An 8,486-nucleotide genomic window follows, 5' to 3' on the forward strand; every position below is an offset into this window, starting at 1 on the left:
AGTGAGGTTTTTCTCAAGCTTAGAGAATGATAAGCCTGTTAAGTGTCTTCAAAAGCTGTGTGATCTGGTAGGTAAGGCCCTAGGTTAAAAGTCATAACACCTACACTTTGTTCTGTATTTTACCACTAAGTAGCTGTGTGACCTTGGGTAAGTAACTTACATTTGATGAAAACTAAAACATAAGATGATCCAAAGATGGAACATCAGGATTCATTAGGCTGCATCAATAAATAATATGAATCAATTATAAACATTTCATGCACTAACATATTGGTAATAATACAGCAGAGAAAAGATTACTTAAGATCTGGTCACTTATTTTATCTTGGTAATTGGGTTAGGGATTATAAATTGGAATTTATTTCATTCATTTTTAGAGTCCCCGTATAACCAGAGGAATGACACTGTTATTTCTGTATTCTTGCTGTATGATTTTCATATAAGAAATGGCAAATGATAACTTCCTTGGGGGCTATTTATAACACTTGCACCTATAGTTTAAGCCTCCCAATAATCATATAAAGTGGGTAATATTAACCCTATTTTAAAGATGAAGAAACTTAAGCTCGGAGTTTAAGTAACTTGCACGAGGACACATATGCGTGAGTAGCTTTAGTGGGGTTAGAACCCAACTCTGATTTTAAAGTCTCCGTGTTGGACCATGTTTTGGAACTGAGTTCCATTTGTACAGAGCACAGCCACAAACTGAATCTGCTTCTTTCCCATCCTTTTCTGGTTGCCTGACTTGAAGTCCTATTCATCAATCTCTCTTTCTTTTGCCTACTTAACATGTTTATGAAATCCTATAAGGGAGAACAAGGCTACACTTCTGTCACATTAGAAATAGTTCAGGCTACTGATGATATCAGGCCAATATTGAGGAGATGTCCTTAAAAACAAATGCAGTTTTCTATTTAATTTGTTGAGATTAAGCATAACATTTAAAGTCTCTGTGCCCAACTGCCCATCTGGATATGTTGATGGAGATGTTCTTGTCACCTCTCAATGAAATACATTGTGAGCAACGTTCCTTTCAGACTTATTGTGCCTACCTATTACCCCAAGAACTCTTATGCACAACTAAGGTAAAGTGTGCTGGCCTGAGGCAAAGCTGTTTCGGAACCCACAACCACACCTTTAAAAGACTGGTCCTTCAATGGCAATCCTTCCCCACTCTGGGATGAAAGCAAGCCGATATTAAGACAGGAAAAAGAAAGGGCTAAGAGTTTTCAGCAACAGTTCCTCATTGCTAGAGCAGGCTGAAGAAGGAACAGATGAAGGAAAGATTTAGAGAGGAGATTCCCAGAAAGAACTGATGAGGGAAGAGAGTATACAAACCTAAGGAGAAGCAACTGGACTGGGAAGGAGAGATCTATGTGAGGATACATGCATATTGAAAGACAAGGAAAAAAGCAAAGAATTTTTTTTTTCTTCTTTCTCTTATACCAGCTTTCTTCTAACATATCAGTTATCTACATTTTGATACAAGTTTCCCAGCTAGCTTCTTTACAGCCTATCTTAGGCACTTCTGAGATATGTCAAGCTACAAATGCCTGTCCTGTATGAGTAAGCACAGGTCCCCAGCCCAGCTGGTCTCTACTCCAAGGATCCCAGGTTTCAGGATCTGCCAACAGTAATCAAGCAATCAGGGTATTTTCTTTTCCCTTGAATCATTGCTACAATAGACTCACTATTCCAGTTCTTCTCTCTTAAGTGACAATTGTGCTGCCAGCCTGTGGGTTAACCATTTATAGCTTTTTTTCACAGAGATTTTGCGTGGTCATGTAATTAATACAATTATAATTTCTTCCTTAATGTCTGTCTACACTTCCAGATTGTAAACTCCTTTAAATCAATCTGTCTTCTACACCACTACATTCCCAGTGCCCAGCACAGTACCTTGAGCCCATCAGGACACAAATGCTATAAACAATCCTTCTAAGAAGGTGATGGCAAGCAAGGAGCAGGGAAATAATACTAAAGGATCCCTAGTAAATTCCAACAGTGAAAAGAATGAAAAAGAGAAAGCTTTATGAATACACACTGGAAACCTGTGCTCTGATGTTTTTAGGAAGAGAGATCAGTGACAGAGAAAACTCTGGTTTTCTCTGGGTGACTCAGATCTGGGCCCCTTGTCTTTTAACCATAGTGAATCTTAATGTAAATATGTGAATACTGAGCTCTACATAGTAGGAAAGAAAGATGTTATAACTAGTTTTGACATGAAAAAACGAACAAAGATGATGAAAACTATAAAAATATAAGATGAAACTTTAATTGTTTATTTACTCTTTTTAATATAAACAACTGACCTTTAATGCCTAAAAAGCATACAGCAACAAGCCTGATATCATGTCATTGTCTGTTAATTAATTTTGAGGTGTTATTTAATTTTTTGGGTATAATATGCCATTTTATATAGTCTGTTGCCCATGTTGCATAATCATCTACTCACTCCTTCAAACTAGAGAGAAAGTTAAGGATAAATCTGAATTCATGATTCCCAATTACAATTGAAAACTATACGAATATAGTTCAATATTATATTATTAACCTATATATACTAAGGGGCAATTTCTAGAACTATGTGCTACATTGTAAAAGTCTGCCATGAGTTAACCTATAAGCCTGTTTTTAGGTCTGTTCTCCTATACCAGCATCATAAAGGTTCCAGTGTACTTAGAGATCCCTGAATCAAAGGCACTGTACAAGTAGAAAGTGGCGCACGTACTATTAACCTTTCTGCGCTTGTTTCCTCATCTGTAATATGGGGTTAATGATATTTCTGTGCCTCACAAGAATGTTGTGCGAATTAATGTTTGTAAAGCCCTTTAAGATCCACGGATGAAAGATGCCATAAAAGTCCAAAGGTGATAATATTATAGTTATTGAAACTGGAAACACCAATAATGCTAGGAACTGAATATATATTTGGTTGCAAGGCACCCCATGCATTATGAATACTAAGGCACTTACAGACGCTTACCATTTCAAAATTAATATTTTGATATATATAGAATAAATTCTGAAGAGATATAACATATGCGTTATAAGCCAAATGGATGTGATTTGCTCATAACTAGCAAAAACACAGTATCAAAGTCTGCATTTTCCCCATGTTTCTTTATAGGAATTACTGCAGTAGAATACACTGGATCTATACTCAAAATTATATAATGTCAAAATGGTCTATTTAGAAACAGGCAGTAAATGACATGTTAAAAATGCTAACATGATTTAATGAAATCATTATCTATACCTCTCTTATCACTGCTATATTTTTAAATTTACATTTTGAAGCTACTTGAATAGTTTACAAATATTAAGCACAAAATACCTAATAGCTATCTTTCTGAGAACAACAAAAGAAGTCAAATTATCAGTTGTCAACTGTTTGTCTGAATTCTAATGTGGGTATTAAATATTTTTCTAAAAGTTTAAAATGATATTGTACTAGGGACTTCCCTGGCAGTCCAGTGATTGAGACTGTGCTTCCACTGCAGGGGGCACAGGTTTGATCCCTCGTCAGGGAACTAAGATCCCACATGCCACGTGGAGAAAAAAAAAAAAGGTATTGTACTAAATTCCCATAATACAAAAAAGAAGAAAATAAGTTTTCTAATATCATAGCTATTTTTTAAAAATATTCAAGTATCTCAAGAGATTATATACTTATTTAGCCACCCATTCATTTAATCACTTAATAATAGTGTTTATTTGTGCCATACACAATAATAATTTAAAAATACAAGTTGTAGAATATATGTGAGTGTGAATGTGTGTATGTTTATACTTAGAGAAAACAGTTTAGAGACATGTTCACTATTACATTATCAAGCTTCATAATAATTACCTCTAGGAAGTGGTTTGGGATTAGGGAAAGTACAGAAGAACTTTTTTTATTTTACACAATTCTATATGGATTTATTCTGTTACAAAAAGCATGTGTAACTTTTTAATTTTTAAAAGTCACATGCACAGAATGAAAAAGAAAAAGGTTTGAAAGAATGCAAAATAAAAGTAAAGATTGATGAGATAAAACTAAAGAAGTAGAGTTAGAATTTAAGAAACATGCTTACTTTATTGTCAGACTAAAAAGGAAGGACAAATAGTTAAAGGGAGGATTCATCATCCTTGATCATAATTTAGGAAAATTAACATGCATATGTATTTTTATTTTTCAGACACATCTTAACTACTTTCTGAGATTTAATTAGAAGGAATGAAATTTTGTCTTTTAATCCATTGAAGCACGCTTTTCAACTAAGTAGAGAAAAGGTTAACTTCAAACAATAGTGGCAAACCAGTCAAGGAAAAACAACAAGAGTTCACAATTAAAGTCAAGGAGTCAAAAAAACGTTATATTTAGAAAGTCAAGAGCTTTGTTTTGGTTGCTTTAGAGGTTTTCCCCAATTTATGGGAGGTTCAAGGTTACCACACTCAGCATCTAGAGCTCAAAGTCATTCCAGAGTTTATTCAGTATTACTGTTCAAAGATTTAAATCTGTATTATAATGAAAAAATTTGAAATCTGGGGCTACTGACTTTATGAGTGTAAGAAAATTATAGTAAAAGGTCACATGGGCCAGCTTACCTCTAGACAGTGGCAGAGAAAGCTACATTTAGAGGTTTAAAATCAAGGAACACTAAAACATGTTTAATTTCTTAACAAAAATTACAAGTTTTTATATGCATATTTAAAAATAAGACACTTCCTAGAACATATAAATGAGTAAATAGAACTGAGATATTATGTGACCTGAATTCCATTTCTTCCACTCTAATAAACATTCTTACATGACTTTTTGTTTCACCTCTGCTCTTGACTTCCTGGCTTCATTATATAGTATCTACAAACTCCTTGGTTAATATTTGGAAAGACTGTGGTACCCAAGGAGATAAAGTGCAATAGAAATGCAAGGAGCTAGTGATATTTTACTTAACCTTTTAATTTTGATCAGTTACATAAATATATTGACTTAACTTCCTTAGAATTTTCCAGAATTTCTTGTAGATTGGTAACATTGTGTGTCAGCATGATTACTGATTTCCAGCTGAATGTGTTGGACTGTAATGAAGAGATCAGTTTCTAGCACAGTGATTAGCAAATATCAATGGCCAATAAACATTACTGAACGAATGAATTGTGTAAGTAGACATTATGCTCATAATGAAATTAACTGGTTGGCATACTCATATGAAGCAAGCTGTAGAAAAATGTTAACTCTTTTGAGGTCTACAGCTTTCTACTCCTATCTTTTTTTTTTTTTTTTTTTTGCGGTACGTGGGCCTCTCACTGTTGTGGCCTCTCCCGTCGCGAAGCAGTCTCCAGATGCGCAGGTCCAGCGGCCATGGCTCATGGGCCCAGCCGCTGCGTGGCATGTGGGATCTTCCTGGACCGGGGCACGAACCCATGTCCCCTGCATCCGCAGTTGGACTCTCAACCACTGCGCCACCAGGGAAGCCCTCTACTCCTATCTTTTAACTTTTATCTAAGTTACCCTCCTATCCTTTTCCTTCTTTTCATTAACAAATTTAAGTTTTCTCAAGAAAACTTAAAGAAAAAGAAAAACTTTGTAATCAGTCCATCTCTACTTAATCTCCCTCTCAAGGACATGTGTTTGGTTTAGTAAATACCAAACACAGATCTTTCTAATTACTTCTTTTCTATCACCTTCACTAATTCCTCTTTCTCTGTCAATCTCTGATCTGTTTCTCTAAAGTTCTAGTCACAATTTTCCCCTCATTCTATACCTACCTACTTTTAGCTTCTATGATATCCTCCACTGAATCCCCAGTTGATATTTCCAATCTCAAATAATCAATAAGTGATATGCATTCTTATTCATCTGCTTGTTCCTTCATCCTTTCATTCATTCATTTACTCATTTATTCATGCAAAAATTATTTGTGATTCCAGCCTTGCCCCCCTCTATCTCAATAAAGCAACTATGGAATCCTGTAATTCAAATCATGTCAGTGCCCTGTGCAAAATCTCTACTGACACTTCATTTAACTCAGAGTCCTTACAGTAGTCTACAAGGCCCTAAGTTATCCTCCTTCCTCTTAAATTCCGATCTCATCTAACATTAGTACTTCTATTCACTCATTCTGCTCAGCCACCTTGATGTTGTACAAACACAAAATACACTCTTGCTGAAGAACTTTTACACTGGCAGTCTCTTCTTGGGACACTCATCTACATGGCTTAGTCCTTCACCTTCTCCTAGCCTTGGCTTAAATGTTAGCTTCTCAGCATGATTTCACCTGTTCATTGCATTTAAAAATGAAACCCTTCACTCAAGTACTCCCCATCCTCTTCCATTCTTTGTCTTCATTTCACCAATCATCCTCTAACATGAAGGTTGGTAAACAATGGCCCATGGGCCAAATCCAGCCTGCCACCTGTTTTTGTAACGTATTATTGAAACACAGCCTAGCCCATTCTTTCACAAATTATCTAAGGTTTGTTTTGTGCTACAATGATAAGAGTCAAGTAGTTACAACAAAGACCACCCGGCTCACAAAGCTTAAAATATGTACTATCTGCCTCTTTTCAGAAAAAGTTTGCCAATCTCTGCTCTAACATATCAAAAATCAGGCAGGATGTTTTTTATTTTTCCATTTTGTTCATTGCTATATCTGTGTTGCCTAGAACAGTAGGCACAGGATAAATATTTGTGAATAAATAAATGAATCTCCTAATACATACATGCCAAATAATGAGCAAGGACCTGCACATGCAGAGGTTTTATTCTCCCTACACTGTCCTTGCAATCCTACTACATTTTTGTGTTCAATTGTGCTCTCTCAGTAAAATATCACAAAATCAAAAACAATGACAATTATTTCACATCTCTCACTCCTTAAACCTCAAACACCCCATTCTTTTTCACTCTCAACCAATGACATTGCCTAATATTTACCTGAGTAAACAGAAGCAGTCAGAAAAGAACCACATCATATCCCAGCAGTTATATATGACAACCTATTTGTATTCATCTCCATGTATAATATTTCTTTTTTTTTTTTCCATGTATAATATTTCTGTCTTCGTGTTACAGTGGATGATCAGTTCCACATCTCCCACCAGCTAAAAGCACTTTTTCTCCACTCCCCCTTAATAGCAAAACTCATCACAAAACTATCTTATACTTGCTGTCACTACTTAATCACTTCTCATTCTTAATTTGCCATAACAAGACTTTCATCCTCACCACTCCAATGAAAGCACACATATCAACGTTACCAACAATCTATCTTGCCAAAGCCAACGTTCAGTTATCAGTCCTCATGTTAGTTGACCTCTAAGCATTTGGCAGAGTTGACCATTGCTCCCTTCTTAAAACACTTTCTTCTCTTTCTATCGAGAACACCACATTATTCTGTTTTTCTTTCTATTTCATAGGCTATTACTTCTCAGTCTCCTTTATTGTTTCTTCCTTCTCTTTCTTCACCTCCAAATTTGGGGTGCTCTAGGCCTCGTTCCTCCTTTTTTCTTTTCACTCCTTGAAATTATCATTCATTTCTATAGAGTTAAATAACATCCATATGCTTTTATCCACCAAGACTCTAGCAGAAAATAGATGGCACATTCTATGTTGGTAATTTGAGGAGAGTTTAATTAAGGAACTATTTATTTACAAGGTATGGACAAGATATAGAATACCATAAGGGATAAGACAGTACCTGTGACAAATAACAGCAGAGCTGTTTTACAATGGTGTGGCAGAGCAGGCTTGCACTGGCTAGTGAAAACAGACTATTATAGTTTTGTAAGTTTGCAAGTCTTTGTCAAACAGCTATTATTAAAAATTAAGTTCTATAACCTTACAATTAAATAAATTACATTTAAAGGAAAAGTAATAAATATTCAAAATCCATCATTTCTCAATTATTTTACTACATTTTACTGTTACATGTATCCTTGAGATTTATGTCTATTACAAATATATGACAGAAATAATATATAATAGGCTACTTTGCATCTCTTTCCAACTTTACATTCAATGATACATTGTTAGCTTAAAATTGGCCATGGATGGAGAAATTACACCACAGAAATTAGCATAGATTTGACAAAGTGATAGAGAAAGTATTAATAATGCAGATTGTATTTAAAAGTGTTTCACATCTGTAGCCATTACATTGTGAATAATAATTTTAAAATTTGGTAATATATTCTTCCAGTAGTCAAAAACTATTATCTGATTTAGTTAGGAAGTCACTCACATCATTTACAAACAAGTTCCAAAATCTATTTTGTTTCACTTTCATCACAAGTGTTAACATAAATGAAAATATCAACCAAAATCCATGCTGGATCTACACTTATTTATCAATTGTAAGAGTTCAGCAAAAATTAACAAAAGGATTCTGTGAAAATCAATTGGCTGTAAGGAATTTATCGTACTGTATATTTTATTTTTACTCATAAACTGTATTCTACACATCCTTTGTATCAGAAAAATTTTAAACAAACTTACA

The sequence above is a fragment of the Phocoena sinus genome, chromosome 7 (assembly GCF_008692025.1).
Source record: "Phocoena sinus isolate mPhoSin1 chromosome 7, mPhoSin1.pri, whole genome shotgun sequence".
In the NCBI taxonomy this organism is placed as follows: Eukaryota; Metazoa; Chordata; class Mammalia; order Artiodactyla; family Phocoenidae; genus Phocoena; species Phocoena sinus.